Source organism: Aegilops tauschii, chromosome 7 (genome assembly GCF_002575655.3).
Source record: "Aegilops tauschii subsp. strangulata cultivar AL8/78 chromosome 7, Aet v6.0, whole genome shotgun sequence".
Taxonomy (NCBI): Eukaryota; Viridiplantae; Streptophyta; class Magnoliopsida; order Poales; family Poaceae; genus Aegilops; species Aegilops tauschii.
In genome coordinates this window covers 509,570,745-509,597,331 of record NC_053041.3, presented here as the reverse complement: position 1 = coordinate 509,597,331, position 26,587 = coordinate 509,570,745, and positions in this window count along the sequence as shown.

Below are 26,587 nucleotides of genomic sequence, written 5' to 3'. Positions count from 1 at the left end.
GGGTGCTCCCCTGCCCCCGTATATAAAGGATCAAGGGGGAGGCGGCCGGCCAAGGAGGAGGGCGCGCCAAGGGGGGGAGTACTACTCCCACCGGGAGTAGGACTCCTCCTTTCCTTGTTGGAATAGGAGAAGGGAAGGGAGAAGGAGAAAGAAGGAAGGGGGCGCCGCCCTCCCTAGTCCAATTCGGACTAGTCCATGGGGAGGGGTGCGGCCACCCTTTGGGGCCTTTCTCTCCTTTCCCGTATGGCCCATTAAGGCCCAATACGAATTCCTGTAACTCTCCGGTACTCCGAAAAATACCCGAATCACTCGGAACCTTTCCGAAGTCCGAATATAGTCGTCCAATATATCGATCTTTACGTCTCGGCCATTTCGAGACTCCTCGTCATGTCCCCGATCTCATCCGGGACTCCGAACTCCTTCGGTACATCGAAACTCATAAACTCATAATAAAACTGTCATCGTAACGTTAAGCGTGCGGACCCTACGGGTTCGAAAACTATGTAGACATGACCGAGACACGTCTCCGGTCAATAACCAATAGCGGGACCTGGATGCCCATATTGGCTCCCACATATTCTATGAAGTTCTTTATCGGTCAGACCGCATAACAACATACGTTGTTCCCTTTGTCATAGGTATGTTACTTGCCCGAGATTCGATCGTCGGTATCTCAATACCTAGTTCAATATCGTTACCGGCAAGTCTCTTTACTCGTTCCGTAATACATCATCCCGCTACTAACTCATTAGTTATAATGCTTGCAAGGCTTATAGTGATGTGCATTACCGAGTGGGCCCAGAGATACCTCTCCGACAATCGGAGTGACAAATCCTAATCTCAAAATACGCCAACCCAACAAGTACCTTCGGAGACACCTGTAGAGCACCTTTATAATCACCCAGTTACGTTGTGACGTTTGGTAGCACACAAAGTGTTCCTCCGGTAAACGGGAGTTGCATAATCTCATAGTTATAGGAACATGTATAAGTCATGAAGAAAGCAATAGCAACATACTAAACGATCGAGTGCTGAGCTAACGGAATGGGTCAAGTCAATCACATCATTCTCCTAATGATGTGATCCCGTTAATCAAATGACAACTCATGTCTATGGCTAGGAAACATAACCATCTTTGATCAACGAGCTAGTCAAGTAGAGGCATACTAGTGACACTCTGTTTGTCTATGTATTCACACATGTATCATGTTTCCGGTTAATACAATTCTAGCATGAATAATAAAAATTTATCATGATATAAGGAAATAAATAATAACTTTATTATTTCCTCTAGGGCATATTTCCTTCAGTACCCACCCTAGTCCTCTTTCAATAGATCTCCCGGCCCTAAGATGAAATCGAGAGGGAACGAGCGGGGGCACGTGATATCTAAGGCGGATTCAAAATTTTGAACCGGTGATCATAGCATCCGCAAATCATATATAAAGGGTATTCAATGTTCGTTTCGTTTTTGAACGTACAATATACTACCCCTATCCTTTCTAGTTTACATATAAGTTTTATGTGTAGTCAAAGTATCTCTACTTTGATCAAAAAGGTATCAACATTCAACAACGCCCAATCAATATTTTTAGATTCGTACGTACTCCTAGATTTGTACTCGAGATGGTTTCCAATTTGACTATTGACAAGATTAATAGTACATGAGATGTATAATGTGAAAATTATATCATTGGAAACTCCTTTCACATATGAATTTGACCGTATGCTTTGTGTAAGTTGCATGTCATATATTATTACTCTAACATTTGGTCAAAGTTAGCCTCGAAAAACGCACTAGACCCTGTATGCTTTGTGTAAGTTGCATGTCATATATTATTACTCTAACATTTGTGTAAGTTGCATGTCATATATTATTACTCTAACATTTGGTCAAAGTAGTATAGTGGAAGTGGATCCTCTGACGTAGGTATCCCTGCCTTACCCTCCCTTTCGGTCACTTACTGGCGGACCCCATGCTTGCTAGGCCCCGCATGTCAGTTACTCAATGGGTTCGGCCACGTCAGGGGATCCTCATCCGTAGTATACTCCCTCTGTTTTTATTTACTCCGCATAAAACGGAGGGAGTGGTGGTATAATAAATGACGCGGGCGGTGGAGGGGGAGGGACATCGGTTTGCTCTCAACTGCGGTCCCACAAGCGAGCGAAAACGCAAGACGAAGCGCGTTCCATTCGGTGAGCGACGTGGAGGGTCCAGCGTGCCGGGCTGCAACGCGAACGCGACAAGAGCGATGTACAGTCAAAACCGATTGACCGGTCGTCACCGGAACCACTATTCACACCAGAACCTTCGCTGCTCGGCCTACGCCAGCCACTGCCCTAAAACCACACCAAATCTCCAGCCCATTCCCCCAGCTTTCGATCCCCTAGCCCGCATCAAGCGTCCCCTAGTTCGCCAGAAAGCCATGGTGCGCCGCAAAATCACTTACTACAAGATGCTGACGCCGGAGCGCCGCACAGAAATCGCGGCGGCGGTCGGCGCCACAGACCTCCGTTCCCAAGCTCGCTTTGCGGCTGGCCAATCCTCGAGTTCTCTGGAGCCAAGCTACGAGGAGGAGGAAGCCGATCCAATGTTCATGGAGGAGGTCGCGGCGCAGAAGGCCCCCGATGGGTATGAGACGATGGACGTCGACTTCGTGCCGGCGTCCGAGTCCCCCATGGTGCAGGCGGACCAGCGGTTCAACATGGCGATACTAAAGGAGGACCGGGAGGCAGAGGCTCAACTCGACGCGGAGCGTGCACATGCCGCTGCCATCGAGGCTCTCCTGCAGGCGGAACCGGATGTCGTGGATGTGAACTGGGCGGCGGAGGCTCAACTTGAGGCGGAGCGCGCGGATGCCGCTGCCATCGAGGCCCTCCTGCAGGCGGAACCGGACGTCCTGGACTTGAACCGGGCGGCAGAGGCTCGACTCGACGCAGAGCGCGCGGATGCCGCTCTCATCAACGCCCTCCTGCAGGCGGAACCAGACGTCCTGGCCTTGAACCGGGCGGCGGAGGCTCGACTCGACGCGGAGCGCGTGGATGCCGCTGCCATCGAGGCCCTCCTACAGGCGGAACCGGACGTCCTCGACTTGAACCGGGCTGTGCTCTCGTCCGTGCAGAGCGCCCGCACGCTCCGCTTGAACGAGTAGCTGGAGGCCGAGGACAACCACGGTGCGGAGACACAGGTCGGCAGCGACGGCTGGTTCGCGCCGGCAGCCAAAGACGACGAGGCCGTCTCTTTCCGCGAGCAGTGATAGTTTTTCTTTATGTTGTTGTTTTTATGGATCTTTTGCTGTGTAAAAACATATATTTGTTATGCAAGTCGCCTGACTTGGGTCAGTCTACCATTTCAGGCGGTTGGATGAATATCCTGCGTCTCCTAACCCGTCTTTCCTTCTTCCTCACCTCTTCTTCTTCCCCAACAGACCACCGCACAGGCCGTACGGATGCTCCCCAACACGCGGTTGGATCAACATACTCTATGAACGAAAATTATGTGTCAGCGATAGGATGGCTGAGTTTGGTTTGTTCACATGCGACAGCACGTGTCAGTGAGGGTGCCTTCCCTTGGTTGGGTTTGCGGCGTGCAGGAGCGACTGTGTGAGGGTGCGGTGCGACCGCGGCGTGCAGGAGCGACCGTGTGAGGGTGCGGTGTGACCGTGACAGCCGTGCGCAAGTGTACCTCCTTCTCATTTTGAAAACTTTAGGCAAGCTTGGCAAAAATGTGTGGCGAAGTTTGGCAATGCAAGGCCTAGACCCAAACAGGATAAGTACGTACGTACTAGGAGTACTAGTGTTAAAAAAGAAAGGCGGGGTTTTCCTTCGCGGGATTTAATCGATACAAATCCTCGTTTCACGTGTCAATTAATGCGTATTTTTTTCTCCAAAGACCAAAGAGCTAACCATCTCACTCCTCATCGCTTGATTAATGCAGCGCCATGCAAACCAACCTTCTCACTTCCGCATGCATGCAGGGGATATTAATGTCCTTGGTTGCTAACCCCGTCAATTTTGCCTCGACTAGTGTTAGTGGCCCTTTGCAAATTGTAATTTTGATATACTGGCCTTGTGTACAAAAAAATGGAGGTAGTAACTATATTTGACTTCCTTCCCCATTGCGGTGACGTCGACGATATCTTTTTTTGGTGGTTTGGCGAAGTGCGTTCGACGGAGAACACCATTGAGGGAGACCACGGTAAGTCATTCGCAAGTGCCGCCTGCAAGCCGAGACAACCGCCTTATTTGCATCCAGGAAGTCCTTTACTAGTACTACTAGGAGTACTAGTGCGGTGAGATGGTTTCTCGAAGAAGAAGATGGAGAAGCGGAGTCAGCGAAGAGTGAAATGATGGTTGCTTCGTCCGTGCTTTTGTGATTTGACGCCTCACTGCTTTGTGATTTGTGATAGAAGGGACAGGGGAGTAGACTCTGTGCTCTATACTGTACTACATGCGTCCAAGCATGGGAGAAAGAGGAGAGACGTTGCATTTTTCTATTCCTTCAATCAATCAATCAATCAAGGAGCTTCGGTTCCATCTTTTTGGCTTTGGCAACACCGTTCACAATGGTTACCACGATGCCAAAAGCTATTTTCACATTTGGCTACACATTGTGGATGCCCTTAACCATACCACTTGGTTTTGCTCCTGTGTGCTATCTATACAAATCTCAATTATATTGATCTAAAAAATTATAGAATCAAGATTAGTAAAAAGAAGGTGATTTTGCCGCGCGGATGGCGTGGGAGGTTTCTTATTTGAGCAATGCTACATCCACGTAATGGTTTACGTAAAAGTTACGAACTGATGTGATGTGGGACTATTTGATTGGATTAAAGGAGAGGATTAGGCCCACCCCACCTGAAAATCAGGGGGGCATATATAGATTAGATGGAAAGTATACGTAGCAGCTACGTAGCCCTTTGTAAGTCTAGGATTAGGCTTCTTATTTTCGGAGGACGTTGTCCTGGCGGTTTGCTAACATGCGGTCCCACGTGTCAGTGCTTTACCAAGCCGTTCCGCGTCCCACATGAGGCAGAACAACGGCAGAAGCAACACGTGGTTAAGTTGAAGAAGATGAGGGAGAAGCGGATTCAGCAACGAGTGAAATGATGGTTGCTTCGTCCCTCCAACTTAACTGCGGGAAAGGTGCAGCTTTGTGATTTGACGCCTCATTGCTCATTACTACGCTGGCGCCATGACTGGGGTGCTTCACCCCGGCTGCTCTGCACTGTATTCCGGTATGGCACGTGGACCCGGTAGCTTGATGTCCCACATGTCGACGAAAGGGACTAGAAGATTTATGAAAGCGAGCGCTCCACTCTTACGATGGAGGAGTAGACGACACGACGGCCCAGTGAACTGTCACTTGTAGTACTGTATAGTACTATAGTTTTGCTGTTTCGCACGATCCATCGAGACAAACCCGATTAAACAGGAAAGGGCGGGATTTTTCCCGCGCGGTAGATGATACTGGCCATACATTTGAAAGGCAATTTTAATGTATGGAAACTGAATAATTATAAGTAACAATATGATATCTAGTAAAACTAAAAACACATATGATTTATTGTGTTAGAGTGTAGTAGTAGTGCTGTATTGCATAGTTGTTAGATGTAACATGCGAGAACGTGTAGAGATGTAGTTTTGGAGGGCCTACAGAGAGAAAAGCGTAATACGGTCACCGAACTTCAGCATAAGCTGATTACCGTCACTATATACGTTTTGCGGTGATTATACGGTCACTTGCTCACAGTTCAGCATCGGATTGCACTCTGTTGACCGGCCAAATAGTCTGCGTGGCGCCATGTTGACTAGTTAAATTGACCACGTTCCTTGTGGGTCCCACCTGTCAGTTCGCATAGGCAAAAGGTCAGATAAACAAAAATTTACGCAGGCGCGACAAGGCTCCAACCCGTGCGCGGGAATCACCTGGTTGTGTATGTGTCTGTCAAGGCCTCATGTGTGCGCATGCACGTGTAGGTTGAGAACTTGAGCGTGAGAGTGTGTGTTGGTCGTGTGGTGTACTGGTGTGTGCATGCATGCGTGCGTGTGTGCGTGTGAGTGTTGCGTGCGTGTGTGGCTGCGTGTGTACGTGTGTGTTGCGTGCGTGCGTGGGTGCATGTGTTTGTGTGAGTGTTGCATGGATGCAGTTCATGTGCATGCGTGCGTGTGTATATAATCACCACACCAGCTCCTGTGTGTTAAAACAGACGGCTCAACATACCAATACAAGGCCACCTTGTCCGCTGTGCCCGCGATCATGACTTCGAACCACCGTCCAAATATTTTTTTGTCGTTTGTTTTCATTCTTACTAGCAAGATGCCCGTGCGTTGCACGTAACATCAAGATGCATTTGTATGACTTGTTTATCTTGTGAGAGAAAAAGATGAACGAGGGAAGGCCTTATTTGCAAATGTGGAGAGGTGTGTGGGTACCTTTTTGCAAAATTGCCATATTTTCTTTCCTATCCGTCAGATATAAATCGGACGACCTATATTGCAGGATGGCAGGCACACCATCATCACCAACTCTGTTTTTATAAGAGTGTATTTTATAAGAGTGTAGATGTAGAGTAGATACAAGTCGACAGGTGGGCACGATGGTAGTGAGATAATGTGATGCAACACTAGAGGTGCCACGTGGAGCGTTTAACTGGTCAACTAGTCATGTCATGAGCAAATACAGAGTTGTACAATGAGCCCGTGACTATATAATAACCACTAAACGTAAATGGTGACCGTAATGAGTGGATTCTGAAGTCCAATGTATGTATCGTGCTTTCGCTTCAAATACAATGATCGTCATTGCATATATCGTGAGAGAAAGATGAAACATGCGTGAATTTTCCGGGGGCTTACTTTTAGAGGACCTGGAGATAGTTTTGTGTGCATACGTGAAAGGGGCGTACAGGGGGGTATGCGATGGAGAGAGAGATGCTCTTCGTTTCTCTTTATTATGACTAACTTTGTATATAGTATAAAAATATACAAATTCACAGTGCGGAATAAATATCATTGTGGTCACCATGCAATGCAAATTAGCGTTCGTACTCCTCCATATAACTTTGTAATGTTGTATATATGTAGAAACTCTAAAATAATTTTTTGGCCACACTTTATTCAAAAGGAATGTTGTATGCGAAATAAACGCGAAGATAGGGCTTTTTAGATCAATGGGGTACGTCATGTAACATGTGTGAATGTGTAGTTGATGCATTGGGCGGGGCCTAGAGAGGTATGTGTGTGTATTACGTATTCGAGAGAGGCATGGATAGAGGGGCCGACGGGGGGGGGGGGGCGTGGGAGAGATAGCACGAGAAATGAGAGTGGTCTAGAGAGAGAGACGAATATGACGTCACGACAAGAGATTCCATTCCCTTGAGTGTGTATATGCAAGGGGGGAGGGAATAGAGGCACCAGGAGAAATTTTATGTGTGTGTGGTGTTTGTGTTGGTATGTGTGGGTGTGAGAAGATAATGAGACGTGGGGGCAGAGGGTGTGTGACCGCGCGAGGTCCGGTGGGTCGAGGTGAGGCCCTTCGTTCGGTTCCGTCCTGCGCCACATTGGTCGGCCCGTGACGCATTTAGGAAGACCCATGGATGACTAGTCGTACAAGACAAAGATAGCAGAATTGTGAAGGACTCTGTGTCCACTGACAAAGCCGGCTAGGATTTGTAACCCTAGGTTCTCGGACTAAGGTAACCCCTTTATCTCTGATATTACTATTCATCCAACCTAACTTTAAGGGGCATCCTACAGAATGCTCTGCTAGAATCATACTCGTCGATTAGGAAGAGAGGTGTGAGACAATGCGTGAGAGAAAGGCGTAAAGATAATGTGCGTACATGAGACACGTAGGCAGGTCCATGTATATAGAAAGGGTCGATGAGGATTGTGCGTGTGTATGTTTGTGAGAGGAAGAGTGCTTGTGATAAAGGTTAGTGAAAACAGTTGTAAATGGTTACGAGAGGGAGGGAGGGTTATATCTAGAGCATGTGTGCGAGAAAGACACCTCGGGAGAGAGTGTGTGAGCATGTGTGAGAGACCACTGATGGAGAGTGAAACTACACGTAAAAGACTGCTCTACACATTGATTAAAGATATAAATTGTATCCAAATATTAGGATGGGATCATGATACTTGCAATTCACGTAAGGAGCGGTCATTGATCCATCAGACATCTAGATTCTATCAAATTTGAGCATGTCTATGTTATTATTCGACACAATTGATCCACATAGTTAGTATTTTGAACTCCAGACAATGCATCGCTTTAGCAATCGAATATAAACGTGAGTATAGTTCATGTTGTGTGTGTAAAGCACATTATACATACGAAAGTTACACAATGGACATTATTAATAGCTACCTATGAACTAGCATACATTTGAATTCAAATTAAGGTGGTTTAAAAAATCGAATTCAACATGAAGTACATTCAATTATTTGAATTTGATATCATGGCATTTGTAAACCATACCTAAATTATGGGGGCACCAATCTTTGCTCTAATTTTGTACATAATAGCATATGTAGTTGTGTACAAAATATATTCAAATTTAGCTCCTCCATTCCAAAATAATCGTAGTTATAGGATTTTCAAGTGTCAAAATTTCAAAAAGAAGCGGATAATTTAATGAGGTTTTCAAACATACAAGGTCAAATATAACGTTGTCTATTTAGGTCAATCCTCATAGTTCAAGAGTACTCTAAACGTGAATGCTTGTGTTTCAAAATTTCGAACAAAGCGCCGAAAGAGCCTCTACTCGCCCGAAACCGCGTGAGACCAATGTTTGGTAGTACAAGGAAATTACTTTTCTAATAACTCCGACCCGTGAAACCTACCGGCCCGACGTCCAAAGGTCTAAACCGGGGTAGGTTTGTAGCTTCATCACGACGCCACGCAACCGCATCCGAAAAACATTCATACACAATGGCCGCCTAAGCACACATGCGCGCGGCCGAAATCGCTCCCGCCCACTATTTGGGATACCTGGGATTACCATCCTACCCCCGACCCGCAGTAGGTTCGAAATTTAAGAGGGGGGCAAAGTTTGTACTTTCCCCAAATTTCAAGAGATGATCTATTCCCGATGCTCTGAACCCCTTTATCACACTCTGTTCAGGTATCAATTTGTCCATTCGCTTGAAACTTCCTATTGTACCTTCTTACTTTGCTCTCGATGTTTATTAAGTTTCAACTCGAGAGATACTTCTGCCTCATTCCCTGAATTGTTCACTAGATAATTAACCCTATAAGGGTCAGTTCTTCGAAGTTACTCTTTACTTCCCCACTTAAATCTACGGACGAGATTTCTTGTAGTGGAGGAGATTTGTAACACCCCCAGTGTCATGCTACAGTAATCCCCTGTTAATGGTGCCATGTCATCACATTACTGTTGCTAATCTTCACTTGATCCAAATCACTTTTCAAATTCAAATCCAATCTAAAGTAAAAAAATCATATTTGTCAGACATGAAATCTAAAATGTTCATCTTGTGCCAAATAATCCCATAACTAATATTGGTAGTGAACCAACTTTTTCACATAGTGTTTAAGTGCACTAAATTAGCTAAAACAGTGCTTATAACATTTGTTTAAATGCTTTTTAATTTGTAAAAATGCTAACCTGTTTTATTTAAGTGCTAAACTAATTTTGGCAGTAGCCTAAAACATGATGATATTTTAGGTGTAAGTTTTATAATTTATAAAACTGTTTTGGTTCTGAAAAGTTTTGGAAAACAGAAAGTTTAAAAGGAAAAGAAAACTGTTAGAGAAAACAAAAGTGAGAGAGACACAGCAAACCCCCTGGACCTAACCCACCTGGGCCGGCCCACCTAACCCACCCGAGCCAGCCCAGATCCTCCTTGCCCGTCCCCTTCCCTATTCCCCCGACCGGGGTCGGAACAGGGGCGTAGCCCCGCCGAACCCACTCGCCGTCGTCGGCGAGGGGATAAGGCCGCCACGCGCGCGCCTCGATCCCTCCCCCACTCCACGCCTCTCTCCCTCTCCGCCTCTCCTCTCAGATCCCCTTTCCCCCCCCCCCACGCGCTGCTGCTTCTCCTCTCCGTCATGGTCGCCACTGCCCTCGCCTCCGCTTGCTCGCCCACGTAACCACCGCCCCCCTCGACGAGCCACCGTGTTCAGACGCACCGTCGACGTCCACTACTACGACCCCAACCACCCGCTCGAGCCGAAGCCCGCTACAGCACCGCCCCGACCAAGTCATCGTACTTGGCTCCGACGAGCACCGTCGCCCCGCTTCGCTGCTTCTGCTGCTCCTAAGCGTTCACGAGGCCACCATGTGCCCGCTAGGTGAGCCTCCGTGCCGCCCCCTTCCCTCTCTTTCACGCTCTAGCGCGCTCCGTCGCCGTCCCTGCGGAGGTGAGCTCCGCCGCCCGCCATGGCCGCCGCCCGCGCGCCGTACGCGCTTCCGAGCCCTATCGCAAGTCACTGGAGTGCTCCAGGAGACGCGCAGCACCGAGCTGCAGCCCCAACCGCCCCCTAGGTCGCTCCCGCCACGATTCGAACGGTGCCTGAGCACCACCTCCGCTCCCCGTCGCTACTCCGGCCAGCTCCGGCCTCCCCAGCATCGCCTAATACCACCACTTGACGCGGCGTCGACCCGGCGTTCGGAAGAGCCCACCCGCGCCTCCGTTCATGCCCCCTGTCGCCGACTGCATCCTCGCCCAACTTCGGCGACCGCAAACCTCGACGCCGGCGATGCTCGGACCGTCCCCGGCATCGGCCGTCCTCACCACCGCATGCACGACGCCAGCACGCACCCGTAGGTCCAAACCGCCGGTCTGGAGGCCCTCTGTGGCCTTTTTCCGGCCGACTCCGGCGCGTCGCCGCCGTTGTAATATCCGCCGCCGGCACGCCACCGCCACCGCTGACGTGGCCGCCCGGGGCCACCACCCTGGTCACTGACCGGTGGCCCCAATGGCCCCCGCTCGCCCCCCTTGACCAAGTTGACCCGGTCAACCTCGCTGACTAGGCGACCACCAGTCACTGACAGGTGGGCCCCGCCCCTAACACTAATTAAATTAATTAATTTAGTTAAATTTAAACTGATTACTCACTAACAGTGGGCCCTCGTTATCTAATTAGTTAGATTAGTTGAAACTAAACTCTGTTAAGGCCAATGTTTATGACAGGTGGGATCTGCTGGTCAGTTTGACTAGTCAGCGGGTCAAATGACTGCTTACATCACCCTGTCATCATGCTGATGTCATATTCCATTTCTGGAGATTGCTGTTAACTTATATAAATCCAGAAAGTGCTAGAAACTTTGAAAATTCATAGAAAATAAACCGTAGCTCGGATGAAAATGTTTTCTATATGAAAGTTGCTCAGAAAAATCCAATGAATCCGAGTACGCGGTCCGTTCATCTGTCACATGCCTCTAGCATGTTGAACATGGAACTGTCCCCTCTTTTCCTCTCTCCGGAATCCGCCTAACACCGGGAATTCATCCTCAGATGTTTATCCCCTCCGTCTGCAACGTATAGTACTATGTTAGGTCGACCCTAGTTCTGCTTATCGTCATGTCTTGCTTTGTGATGCTATGTTTGCTTTATATTTACTGTTCCTTCCCCCTCTTCTCTTCGGTAGACCCCGAGACCGATACCGCCCCTGTGATCGACTACATCGTCGACGACACTTCTTCCTTTACAGCAGAGCTTCCAGGCAAGCCCCCCCCCCCCTTTGATCATCCCGATATCGCCCATTCCATTCTCTCATGCTTGCATTAGATTTTGCTACTGTAATTGATTGCTGCTATTCTGATGCATAGCCTGCTTTTGTAACTTGCTTATTGTTACCTACCTGCTTATCCTAAACTACTTAGTATAGGTTGGTTAGTGATCCATTAGTGACCCCCACCTTGTCCTTGTTGCCCCTACTTCATCATCGAAGACCCGATCAACGGGATCGAAGACCAGGCCCCGGCACCGCACATCACTTTCCCCTTAGTTGCTTGACACTATTGGGTTACTATCGAGTCCCGAGGGTGAGACCTCTACAGCACTTCTGATGTTAACCCTGTAGTGTAGCTATTCGGTCGTGGTCATCGAGGGTGATTCCGCCTTAACCACTTCCGATACGACTCTGTCGTGCAACCCCTCAAGTGTGAACCTCGGGGGTGATTCCTCTTATTCACCTTGATGATTACATCGAGTGGAATTCACCGGGGGTGATTCCTCGGGTTTTCCCCTTGATGTTTGGACACACAGTTACTATGGTTACTATGACTTTACACTGAACCATGTTACTAAAGACGGGTCGACCCTGAGGGGTACCTGTGCGAGCATAATTGCGAGTGATGTGCAGACGGGTTGACCTGGAGGGTGCCCGCGAGATAATTACGAGGCGTGGCCGGGCATTCTTAGCCCTTGCCGCAAGTCCTCGAGACGGGGCGACGGGGTCACGTCTTTTGTGAGTCTCTGCTTGTTACCGCGCGTTCCTAATCCACTACGATTTGGATATTTGATCCAAGGGGCCTCTGGCCTGATAGCACTAACCATCACGTGGGCATAGTATGGGCGTTCTGCGTCGTATGCATGAGCCAAAGCTTAATAGACGTCAGCGACTGAGCGGCGCGCGCCGGGTTGGACTGGTAAGCTCCTGTCTTTTTAAGGAGGTAGCTAGGTCTGCTCACCGGCTGCCCACGCAACGTGCAGGAGTTCCCGGGGCGATGGCCCATGACCCCTGGGGGCATAGGTTTAGACCGGCGTGCTTGACCTCTCTATTAAGCCTAGGTCGGGTTGCGGCGTATTGTTTGGCCGAGGCCAGGCATGACCCAGGAAAGTGTGTCCGGCCAGAGTTAATCGAGCGTGGTGGGTAAGTTGGTGCACCCCTGGAGGGAAGAAAACATCTATCGATAGCCTGTCCTACGGTAACGGACACTTGGAGTTGTATCCCGATCGATACAACTAGAACTGGATACTTGTGATGAGACTTGGATATGAGATGATAACTGGATAGTATGGCTCTGGGATTGCTTTCTCGCCGGGTGTCGAGAAAGGATCTCTTGCCGAGGATGATAACACTAATACTACTTTAGTTATGCTACCCTACTCCCTCCTGTTGCTGCAAGATGGTGGTTTTCAGAAGATGCTAGTCTTCGATAGGACTAGGCCTTCTCTCTATTCTGGCATTTCTGCAGCCCAGTCCACATATACAACCTTCCTTTGATAATGTTGCATATGTAGTGTAGATCCTTGCTTGCGAGTACTTTGGATGAGTACTCACGGTTGCTTTGCTCCCCCTTTGCCCCTTTCTTCTTCTTTTCGGTTGATGTAACCAGATGTCAGAGCCCAGGAGCCAGATGCCACCGCCGATGCCTACTACTACGTGGAGACCGACGACGACCAGGAGTAGTTAGGAGGCTCCCAGGCAGGAGGCCGTGCCTTTTCGAGCGTTGCTACTTTTGTGCTAGCCTTCTTAAGGCAAACTTGTCTAACTCATGTCTGTACTCAGATATTGTTGCTTCCGCTGACTCTTGTGTAATCGAACTTATGTATTCGAGCCCTCGAGGCCCCTGGCTTGTAATATAAAGCTTGTATTATTTTAATTTGTGTCTAGAGTTGTGTTGTGATATCTTCCCATGAGTCCTTGATCTTGATCGTACACATTTGCGTGTATGATTAGTGTACGATTGAATCGAGGGCGTCACAGTTCGTCCAAGCCTGCACCCTGCAGAACATCGGTTTCCCCGGTAAAAAGAAGAATATCGGCGCGACATGTGGAGGTGACCACACCGGCAACCGAAAAAGGTACTCCTCTTCCCTTATTTGTGCAAATCTTACGTCTCTGCTTGCACGGTATTCATCCCACAGAAGACACTAGTTGACCGCTTCTTCTTGATACTAGATGTTCCTAGTAACTCGCGATGCACAGGGTTTCTCCTCATATACTATTTCACCTTAGCTAGAGGTCCCTCGCCCCCCTGAATTTCAATTTCTGGCCAGTTGATTCCCAATTAACGGAAGCATTCCCCGGCGTAACAGGCGCTAGTACGCCTATTACGCCGGGGAAGCCGCGCCTTGGTGTTTATCTTAGGGGCGTGTGCGGCGTAGAGCTACTGGCGCCCGATCTGGAGGTCGGCCAAGATTAAAGGGATGGCCTGGGGGCGCTGCCAAGCACGGCACTGGTGTGAGGTCGATGGGAGGGCGGGGCGGCGGAGGCAGGGGTCTGGGCCGGTGGTCGCTAGCGGTTCGAGAAAGATCGTCAACAGTGACTGGCGGGAGGTAGACGAATGCCATCTGCCCGTTCCTTATAGATCGGACGGTTCATTAAAAAAATCGACTGACCTATTTATTTTCAGTCGACTGTTGTCTTATATATGACCACATGTGGTGGTGTGCTGGAGGAGTACCTGCATTTCCTGTGCTCATATATTACAAAATCATACGGAGTAGAATCTAATTTTGTTTGCCATGCAATGTCGTAGAGCTATCATATGTCTCCTGTCATTTATTTTTCAGCCACCTACTATCCGCTACTTTTACAGTGCACTAGTTCTGCACACACTTCACCCTTACTCTCACTATTGTGTTTTTATGCAAGGGTATTTCAGACTCCGCTGCCATGAGAGAAGACAAAAAGAAAAGAGAGAAGTCGCTCCAGCTTCGTATGCGGGTAGGCAAGACACGTTACAGCGCTATAAAGGGTGCAGTGTCAGCAGATGGAGACGGTAAACGTAGCTCTGGAGTTGATGACCCCGCTCGCAATGAACCACCATCCCAGGTGCTTGCTTTAACTTCGCGGTGTCATATGTGGTTGCATGTTCCATATGGTGTCTAGCTTGTATTCGAAAGGCCGAAGTCGGTAAGATAAGGAAAGATATTTTTTTACATGAACCACCATCCCGTGAGCACTAGAAGACAAATAGCTAGTCAGGGCACTGGCCGAGCCAGTGACAAGCCCAGCAAAGATAGGCATCACCTGGAAGCCAACTAAAAAGCTGCGATGGTGGCGAAGCAGCCCGCCTCCCACCAGGCTCTCAGGTCCTAGATGATCATGCTCACCGCTCCAGCCGGATGTCTAGCTTGTATTGCTTCCAATTTGGTTAAATTGCATCTGCTTAGCTTACACATTATACCTTTGAATATGACATGCCTTTTTGTTTTTGGTACATACTAGTACATCTGTGTATTAACCATGTTCTTACATCAAACTAATGTTCTTGTGTATCCCTCATCAATCACTTATGACGAGGCAGACAGGCAAGGGGACTACTCCTCATTTAAAGAATGCAGCGTCAGCCTCCCGACATGATTCTCAAGAAACAGAAATGCTAGATGAAGATAGTGAACGTAGCTCTGTAGTTGATTACAGCATTTCCCCTACACTAGCATCGCACGTGCTTGCTCTAACTTGGCAGCGTGATATGTGGTTGCATGTTGCATATGGTGTCTAGATTGTAATTCTTCCAATCTGGTTAAACTGCATGTGCTAGTCTGCTTAGCTTATACATTATACCTGTTAATGTGACATGCCTTCCTGTATTTAGTACATAGTACATCTGTCTATTAAGCATGTCCTTACATAAAACTATTGTTTTTTTGTATCCCGCATCAATCAACATGACGAGACACCTTTAGTATATGCAGTGCGATATTAGTTGCATCTTTCATATGATTTATAGCATGCGCTGCTTCTAATTTGTTGAAATTCCATTTATGATGGGACGCTTTTAACTTGGCAGAGTCATATTGGTTGCATCTTTCATGTGGTGTCTAGCTTGCATTGCTTCTTATTTGCTGGAATGGTTTCTGCTTAGTTTACACAAACAGTTGTGAACATGCCATGCCGTCCTATTTTTCGTACATATTCCATCCTGGTATCATGTGTTTGCCTTACATCAAAGTAGTGATTGTCAGTATCATGCATGAATGAGTTCTGAAGAGAGAATTTTATTGCTTTTTCTTGTCGGTTTTACTTGACAATTCAAAATCAATAAAGCGGAAGGAAGTTAGCAAGGCAGCGGATAAAGGTGCTCCTTCCGAACGGAGGGCCTCTATAGTTTCTACTCCTCCACACCCCCAAGATGATTTCCAAGACAACACATGCATAGACACTCAACAAAGCTGTGTTTATGATGAGCACGTCTCCCCTAGTGCTGCATCACCGGTGCTCCCTCTAACTTGGCACTGTTATATGTGGTTGCATGTTATGTGTGATGTCTAGCGTGTATTGCTTCTAATTTTGTTGAATTCCATCTGCTTACTTTACACATTATACTTGAATAAGACACGTGTTCCTGTTTCTAGAACATACAATATCTGTCTATCACACCATGTTTTTACATCAAATTACTACTGTTGTGTAACCTGCAACAATCACTTATCATAAGACACGTTTGACTTCGGAGTGTGATATAGGTTACATCTCACATTCTTTTCTAGCTTGTACTACTAATTTGTTGAAATGGCACTTATGACGAGACAGTTTTAACTTGGTAGAGTGATATTCGTTGCATCTTTCATATGGTGTCTAGCTTTCATTGCTTCTAATTTGTTGAAATGCCTTCTCCTTAGTTTACACATCATAAGCTATGAATATGCAATGGCACTAATGACGAGAGACCTCTAACATGGTAGTGTGATGTTGTTTGCATCTTGCATATGATTTATTTCTTGTACTGCTTCACATTTGTTTAAACGCCATTTATGATGAGACACTGTTAACTTGGCAGAGCGATATTTGTAGCATCTTTCATATGGTGTCTACCTTCCATTGCATTGCTTCTAATTTGGTGAAATGTCTTCTTCTTAGTTTACACATCATAGTTCTGGTTATCTCTTCCATCCTTTTTTTCATACATATTACATCCTCCTATCATGTGGTTGTCTAACATCAAAGTTCAGTTCGTCTGCATCACGCATCAATTTGTTCTGAAGAACTAAATTGTTATTCGTTTTTCTTGTCGGCTTGACTTAACATGGCACAGAGAAAGAGGAAGAAACACAGAATGGCAGGGAATGAGAAGCAGATGAATCCTGCAGATTCTGCTGGTACTGAAGGTGCAATAGAAGGTCAAAGTCCAGCGGAAAATTCTACAAACACGGCATCCCATGCTACACGAGTTGCAAAAAAGCCAAACAGAAACAAATAGCTGCCACCAAACAAGCAGAGACAGCCCTAGTTCTTGCAACACCTACCACAGTACTACCAGCTGCACGACTTAATCGTGTGTCAACTGAGCTAGCAGCACGTTCCCAAGCTCCCTTGCCACCTGACACTACTTCCCAAGCACTCTTGACACAAGACGAGTTGGCAATATTAGATGAATCTTGTGAGCTTCAACAGCAAGAAGGTAGTTGCTGGAGTCAAGTTACGGTTGCATGCTTCTTTATATGTAGTCTCACAGTTTGATGTACACTAACACTTCCTATGTTCGTTGTTGGACTAGCACCTAAGCGCAAGAGGAAACAAACATCAGGGATAATGCTTGATACGTTAACTAAATCTAGAGGAGGAAGAATGGAGATCTGTTTTGAGGCAGGTTTAAAAATGCCACATGATGCTACGGAGTCAACCAAGTTAGTATCAGAGGCAGAGGTTGTCGTTAGGTGTCATGTACGTATCCTCCCAACATGGATTCAGTACAGGAATGACAAAGATGAAACCCAGTTCAACACCTTCCTCGACCATTTATCTATAAGTATGGTTATGTATGGAAACTAGTAATATCGTCTTGCTCTGTCCCATACTTTCTAGGTTGCTGATAATGAGACTCCCATAATTTTCGACAGATGAGGTTCAAGTTGGATAGCCAAGATGATGCAACCAGACAAGCTTGCACCCATGTTTTCAAGTCTGCTCTGCGATAGTATCGGTATAACTTGAGGAAAACTCACTTTGAAGACAAGGCTAACAGTGAACTTTCCCAAACATCTCGAGTGGAAAATATATCGGATGAAGACTGGAGGGGCCTTGTTAAACACTGGTCTGATCCGAAGGATCAGGTACATTATATATATGTGATCAGATCACATGTTGAAGTCCTATTTATGCATGTGCCACACAAATCTATCTTCTTGTAGGTGAACTGTTCAAAGAACAAGGCCAACCATACGAAAGTGAAATTCCAACAGACGACAGGATCTTGTAGCTATATTGCACACTGCGAGGCTCTTGTAATTAGCTGTTGTTTCACTCTTTTTGCTGTACCATATTATCAGATCTATATTGACTTGTTCGAAATGCAGAGGAAAGCCCTCAAGGACCAAAAGGTACCTGAACCAAATGCTGTGGAAATCTTCAAGGACTGTCACACCAGCAAGAAGAAGGGCATGACTACACCAGTCAAAGCCAATGTTGTAAGTCCTTAATCCTCATGCCTTTTAACTACTACTTACTCTGACTTGTGCCTTGAACTGCATGGTTTGCAGCCAATGTCTATTACTCTTTTCAATTTTATACACAATTGTCTTAGCGTATCATTGCACCTTACAAGGTTTAAAAGAGAGGAGTGATGTTCCTTTGATCTTGACCCGTAATCTAGTTCTGTGCTGGACTTGCCCACACAACATTACAATTGCCTGTTTGTCTGTTCTCAGTTGTTTTGTGATATGAATGATGTCATACTATGCTTACCGTATTATAAACTTCGTCTCTTTATCCTTAGCCCTCAATACAATGTGAAGAAATAGACAATACATTAGCGATGGTACATGGTCATATGTTTGGAACCTGGTTTTATTATGTACTTTGCAATAAAATACAACTAATATTTTACATGGGTTCACCAGAATAAGTTCTGTATATAGACCAAAGCTATTTTGTTTGGTTTTGTTGCCTCCTTAATATCTTCTGTTCTGGTACTACTAATGTAAAACCTCAACTTTTCAGCGAGCTATGGAAAAAATGGTGGAACCGCCACCTTCTGAAGGTGGCGAGGCAACTATAACCGCAATGTCAGCTCTTGCTGCAGTGGGTTAGTACCTGTCCACTAACAGTGCCAAAAGCACCTTCCTGCGCAATACTGGGTTGGTTGTTAAGGCGATATCATCCAAACTGCCTCATGATCAAGATATGCAAGCTCAAAGCAATGTTGTATCTGCGCTCAAGACACAAGTCCATTCCCAAACAGAGACCCTTTGTGAAACAACGAGAAACATTGTTCAATGTCGTCAAGATATGCATGGTTTTGAAACCAGACTGTCAGACATTTGCTATGTTGTTCAGGAGCCTAGGGGAAATGAAGGCGAGGGTTATGGTGCTCCATCGGACAATACAGCATGAAAACGTAACAGTCAGGTCAAATGAACTGAGCTTCTGAACTTCTGGTGGTGCATTTGTCTGCTAGACTGTTAAGTTTTATGCCAACCTTCCTTTTGTTATATAGTTGTAATTTGTTTTGGTGCGATACAAAATTTATTCTTAACGTGCAGCCATCGGCTGAAGAAAACAACAAGCCATTTTTGTATAGTGTAGGGTGTTCCCTATATTTGCACTGGTGTCGATCTTTGATGCCGAGTGGATGTAATCTGTGCAATCGCCTTAATAGCCTAGCGTTAGTTTCGGCCTTATTTATTTCCTAGTCTTCTTTTTCCCTGGTTTTCTAGTGGCCGCAACTACCATGGGCCATATACGGGTCGTAGGATCCATGGGTCTCCTACGGGCCGTCGATAAATGGGCCTGTAATCGGTGGGCCTCGGGCCGTCGGATAAATGGGTCTACATGGGCCGCAATCGGGCGTAATTGGTATCGGCCCAGCACGGTAATAGGCCGTTAACAGGCCGTAGGACAGCAAAGGCTTAATTCTGTCACAGGCATAACGGGTCGTTAATGGGCCAGAATATAGGACGGGCTGGAAACGACGCAACGGGTTAACAGGCCAGAAACGAGCCGACTCTTGCCATGGGCCGAATTTGGCCCATTAGGGTAACAGGCCAGTAATGGGTCGACTCTTGCCATGGGCCGAATTTGGCCCATTAGGGGAACAGACCAGTAACGGGCCGACTCTTGCCATGGGCCGAATTTGGACAATTAGGGGAATAGGCCAGTAACGGGCTGGAAGTAATCGAGGGCCGAAAAGGAGCCCAAGAACGTATGGGCCATCAATAGGCCGAAAGCTAACACGGGCTGGAAACGGCCCATGTAAATCATGGGCCGTTAACGGGTATAAAGAAAATTATTGTTCATTATGGGCTAGAGTCACCGTGGGCCTGTAAAGGGCCGAAAGATACGAAGGCCTCATATGGGCTGAAAGACGTCGTGGGCCATACATGGGCCGAAAGTGAAATGGGCTGGTGTTATATTCGACGGCCCACATGACGTTGTTGGGCCGGTTTCCTTTAGGGCCTAATGGGCCGTGAGTTAACGGGCCGTAAAATGGGCTATTTGCGAAGAGACCGTTAACAGGCTTTTCATGGGCCAGTCCGTTAACTTTTGACCAAGTCAAACGGGCCGGCTTTGTAAGCTAAATGGGCCAGTGGTGGGCCGTGGCACGTGTCGACATATCATAGGCGCCTATCTGACCCACTGACGAGCTGACACGTGTTTCGTCCGGCCAATAAGAATTTTACACGTGGAAATTTCCCATTGGTCGGGGCTGTTAACGGGTTATCGGATCCAAAACCCGACCCGATAGCTTAACGGCGTTCCGTTACGGTGGATGCCACGTGTCGATCACCCTTGACGAAAGCACTTCTGTGACGCGCAATTTATCGTCATGGAAGTGGACACTTCCGTGATGATAATTTTGGTAATGTCATGGAACACTTCTACGACAGCACAGGTATGACTATCTTGATCTTTCATAAATTTGTCATGGATGTACATGCATGACAAAAAACGCGACCTACTGTGACAAACACGTCATCACGGAAGTGTATTTTTTTGTAGTGTACTCAACTTCACACCTTGTAACACAGGTAAGAACCCTTTCTTTGCCTGATCCATTTTGAACTTCTTCAAAACTTTGTCAAGGTTTGTGCTTTGTGAAAGTCCAATTAAGCGTCTTGATCTATCTCTATAGATCTTGATGCCCAATATGTAAGCAGCTTCACCGAGGTCTTTCATTGAAAAACTCTTATTCAAGTATCCTTTTATGCTATCCAGAAATTCTATATCATTTCCAATCAACAATATGGCATCCACATATAGTATTAGAAATCCTACAGAGCTCCCACTCACTTTCTTGTAAATATAGGCTTCTCCAAAAGTCTGTATATAACCATATGCATTGATCACACTATCAAAGCGTTTATTCCAACTCCGAGAGGCTTGCACCAGTCCATAAATGGATCGCTGGAGCTTGCACACTTTGTTAGCACCCTTTGGATCGATAAAACCTTCAGGTTGCATCATATACAACTCTTCTTCCAGAAATCCATTCAGGAATGCAGTCTTCACATCCATTTGCCAAATTTCATAATCATAAAATGCGGCAATTGCTAACATGATTCCGACGGACTTAAGCATCGCTACGGGTGAGAAGGTCTCATCGTAGTCAACTCCTTGAACTTGTCGAAAACCTTTCGCAACAAGTCGAGCTTTGTAGACAGTAATATTACCATCATCGTCTGTCTTCTTCTTGAAGATCCATTTATTCTCGATGGCTTGCCGATCATCGGGAAAGTCAACCAAAGTCCATACTTTGTTCTCATACATGGATCCCATCTCCGATTTCATGGCCTCAAGCCATTTTGCGGAATCTGGGCTCATCATCGCTTCCTCATAGTTCGTATGTTCGTCATGGTCTAGTAACATGACCTCCAGAACAGGATTACCGTACCACTCTAGTGTGGATCTTACTCTGGTTGACCTACGAGGTTCGGTAGTAACTTGATCTAAAGTTTCATGATCATCATTAGCTTCCTCACTAATTGGTGCAGGTGTCATAGGAACCGGTTTCTGTGATGAACTACTTTCCAATAAGGGAGCAGGTACAGTTACCTCATCAAGTTCTACTTTCCTCCCACTCACTTCTTTCGAGAGAAACTCCTTCTCTAGAAAGGATCCATTCTTAGGAACGAATTTCTTGCCTTCAGATCTGTGATAGAAGGTGTACCCAACAGTCTCTTTTGGGTATCCTATGAAGACACATTTTCTCCGATTTGGGTTCGAGCTTATCAGGTTGAAGCTTTTTCACATAAGCATCGCAGCCCCAAACTTTAAGAAACGACAACTTTGGTTTCTTGCCAAACCACAGTTCATAAGGAGTCGTCTCAACGGATTTAGATGGTGCCCTATTTAACGTGAATGCAGCTGTCTCTAGAGCATATCCCCAAAACGATAGCGGTAAATCAGTAAGAGACATCATAGATCGCACCATATCTAGTAAAGTACGATTACGATGTTCGGACACACCATTACGCTGTGGTGTTCCGGGTGGCGTGAGTTGCGAAACTATTGCGCATTGTTTCAAATGAAGACCAAACTCGTAACTCAAATATTCTCCTCCACGATCATATCATAGAAACTTCATTTTCTTGTTATGATGATTTTCAACTTCACTCTGAAATTCTTTGAACTTTTCAAATGTTTCAGACTTATGTTTCATCAAGTAGATATACCCATATCTGCTCAAATCATCTGTGAAGGTGAGAAAATAACGATACCCGCCGTGAGCCTCAAGATTCATTGGACCACATACATCAGTATGTATGATCTCCAACAAATCTGTTGCTCGCTCCATAGTTTCGGAGAATGGCGTTTTAGTCATCTTGCCCATGAGGCATGGTTCGCAAGTACCAACTGATTCATAATCAAGTGATTCCAAAAGTCCATCAGAATGGAGTTTCCTCATGCGCTTTACACCAATATGACCTAAACGGCAGTGCCACAAATAAGTTGCACTATCATTATCAACTCTGCATCTTTTGGCTTCAATACTATGAATATGTGTATCACTACTATCGGGATTCAAAAAGAATAGACCATTCCTTAAGGGTGCATGACCATAAAATATATTACTCATATAAATAGAACAACCATTATACTCTGATTTAAATGAATAACCGTCTCGCATCAAACAAGATCCAGATATAATGTTCATGCTCAACGCTCGCACCAAATAACAATTATTTAGGTCTAAAACTAATCCCGAAGGTAGATGTAGAGGTAGCGTACCGACTGCGATCACATCAACTTGGAACCATTTCCCACGCGCATCGTCACCTCGTCCTTAGCCAATCTTCGCTTAATCCGTAGTCCCTGTTTCGAGTTGCAAATATTAGCGACAGAACCAGTATCAAATACCTAGGCACTACTGCGAGAATTAGTAAGCTACACATCAATAACATGTATATCACATATACCTTTGTTCACCTTGCTATCCTTCTTATCCGCCAAATACTTGGGGTAGTTCCGGTTCCAGTGACCAGTCTGTTTGCAGTAGAAGCACTCGGTCTGAGGTTTAGGTCCAGACTTGGGTTTCTTCTCTTGAGCAGCAACTTGCTTGTTGTTCTTCTTGAAGTTCCCCTTCTTCTTCCCTTTACCCTCTTTCTTGAAACTGGTGGTCTTGTTGACCATCAACACTTGATGCTCCTTCTTGATTTCTACCTCCGCAACCTTTAGCATTGCGAAGAGCTTGGGAATCGTCTTATCCATCCCTTGCATGTTATAGTTCATCACGAAGCTCTTGTAGCTTGGTGGTAGTGATTGAAGATTTAAGTCAATGACGCTATCATCCGAAAGATTAACTCCCAGTTGAATCAAGTGATTGTTATACCCAGACATTCTGAGTATATGCTCATTGACAGAACTATTCTCCTCCATCTTACAGCTGTAGAACTTGTTGGAGACTTCATATCTCTCTATTCGGGCATTTGCTTGAAATATTAACTTCAACTCCTGGAACATCTCATATGCTCCATGACGTTCAAAACGTCGTTGAAGTCCCGGTTCTAGGCCGTAAAGCATGGCACACTAAACTATCGAGTAGTCACCAGCTTTGCTTTGCCACACGTTCATAACATCTGGTTCAGCTCCTGCAGCAGGTTTGGCACCTAGCGGTGCTTTGATACGTCTCCAACGTATCTATAATTTTTGATTGTTCCATGCTATTATATTATCTGTTTTGGATGTTTATGGGCTTTATTAAACACTTTTATATTATTTTTGGGACTAACCTATTGACCAGAGCCCAGTGCCAGTTCCTGTTTTTTCCCTTGTTTCAGTGTTTCAAAGAAAAGGAATATCAAACGGAGTCGAAACGGAATGAAACCTTCTGGAGAAGTTATTTTTGGAAAGAAAGCAACCCGGGAGACTTGGAGTCCATGTCAAGAAAGCAACAAGGAAGGCACGAGGCAGGGGGGCGCGCCCACCCCCCTGGGCGCGCCCTCCACCCTCGTGAGCCCCTCGTGGCTCCCCTGACGTATTTCTTCCTCCTATATATACCAATATACCCTAAAACCATCGGGGAAAGAATAGATCGGGAGTTCCGCCGCCGCAAGCCTCTGTAGCCACCAAAAACCAATCGGGACCCTGTTCCAGCACCCTGCCGGAGGGGGGAACCCTCACCAGTGGCCATCTTCATCATCCCGGTGCTCCCCATGACGAGGAGGGAGTAGTTCACCCTCGGGGCTGAGGGTATGTACCAGTAGCTATGTGTTTGATCTCTCTCTCTCTCTTGTGTTCTTGATTTGGCACGATCTTGATGTATTGCGAGCTTTGCTATTATAGTTGGATCTTATGTTGCTTCTCCCCCTCTACTCTGTTGTAATGGATTGAGTTTTCCCTTTGAAGTAATCTTATCGGATTGAGTCATTAATGATTTGAGAACACTTGATGTATGTCTTGCCGTGCATATCTGTGGTGACAATGGGATATCACGTGATTCACTTGATGTATGTTTTGGTGATCAACTTGCGGGTTCCGCCCATGAACCTATGCGTAGGGGTTGGCACACGTTTTCGTCTTGATTCTCCGGTAGAAACTTTGGGGCACTCTTTGAGGTTCTATGTGTTGGTTGACTAGATGAATCTGAGATTGTGTGATGCATATCGTATAATCATACCCACGGATACTTGAGGTGACATTGGAGTATCTAGGTGATATTAGGGTTTTCGTTGATTTGTGTCTTAAGGTGTTATTCTAGTATGAACTCTAGGGCTGTTTGTGACACTTATAGGAATAGCCCAACGGATTGATTGGAAAGAATAACTTTGAGGTAGTTTCATACCCAACCATAATCTCTTCGTTTGTTCTCCACTATTAATGACTTTGGAGTGACTCTTTGTTGCATGTTGAGGGATAGTTATGTGATCCAATTATGTTATTATTGTTGAGAGAACTTGCACTAGTGAAAGTATGAACCCTAGGCCTTGTTTCCTAGCATTGCAATACCGTTTGTGCTCATTTTTATCATTAGTTACCTTGCTGTTTTATATTTTCAGATTACAAAAACCTATATGTACCATCCATATTGCACTTGTATCACCATCTCTTCGCCGAACTAGTGCACCTATACAATTTACCATTGTATTGGGTGTGTTGGGGACACAAGAGACTCTTTGCTATTTGGTTGCAGGGTTGCTTGAGAGAGACTATCTTCATCCTACGCCTCCCACGGATTGATAAACCTTAGGTCATCCACTTGAGGGAAATTTGCTATTGTCCTACAAACCTCTGCACTTGGAGGCCCAACAACGTCTACAAGAAGAAGGTTGTGTAGTAGACATCAAGCTCTTTTCTGGCGCCGTTGCTGGGGAGGTGAGTGCTTGAAGGTATATCTTTAGATCTTGCAATTGAATCTTTTTGTTTCTTGTTTTATCACTAGTTTAGTCTATAAAATAAAACTACAAAAAATGGAATTGAGTTTGTCTGATACGCTTCATATTTTTAATATCTTTCGTGAGAATGATGGAAAGGAAAATTGTGCCAAAGTGTTAGAAGAAGAATGCATTAAAATGTTTGGGACTAAATCTTTGAATGATGAGCATGATTGCAATGTTGTTAGTATGAATTCCTTGAATATCCATTGTACTAATGATGATTGCAGTAGTCATGATGAAAATATCTCTTATAAGCATGTCGGTTTTTGTGGAGTGTATTGGGTTTGCAAGTACACACCAAATAGGGAAGATAGATATTTCAAGAGGCACAAGCATTCAGAAACTAAATTGTTGCAAGAAAGTCTTGATGTTGGTGCTGAAAAATTCAATATTTTTCGCGATCCTTGTGAACTTCGCAATGAATATGGTCATTTAAATCTCCAATGCAAATTGTTTCATGACCGAATCGTGTCCAAAAATTGTGATAATTTGATTACCCTTGAGCATCATAAAGAGCTTAGTCTTCTTTTGGTGTATGACGAAATGAAACGTATAACTGAGGGTATTCCAAATTTTAATCTTGATAGATTTCTTGATTTTGATCTAGAGAAGATTTATATGTATTGTGTGGTGAATTGCATTGAAAACCCTTATATTGCCAATTACATAAAGAAAAGAAAAGAAATAGAAGATGAAGAAAATACTAATGAAAGGGAAGAGACTTCCCAATATCCTCCTATTATTTCTTATGATGAATCAGGTAACGAGGAGGAGCCTTCTATTCAACCAATCTCATTAATAAGGAGCTCCTAAAAGAGGATTGAACCCACATATGATGTGGTGAAGAAGAAGA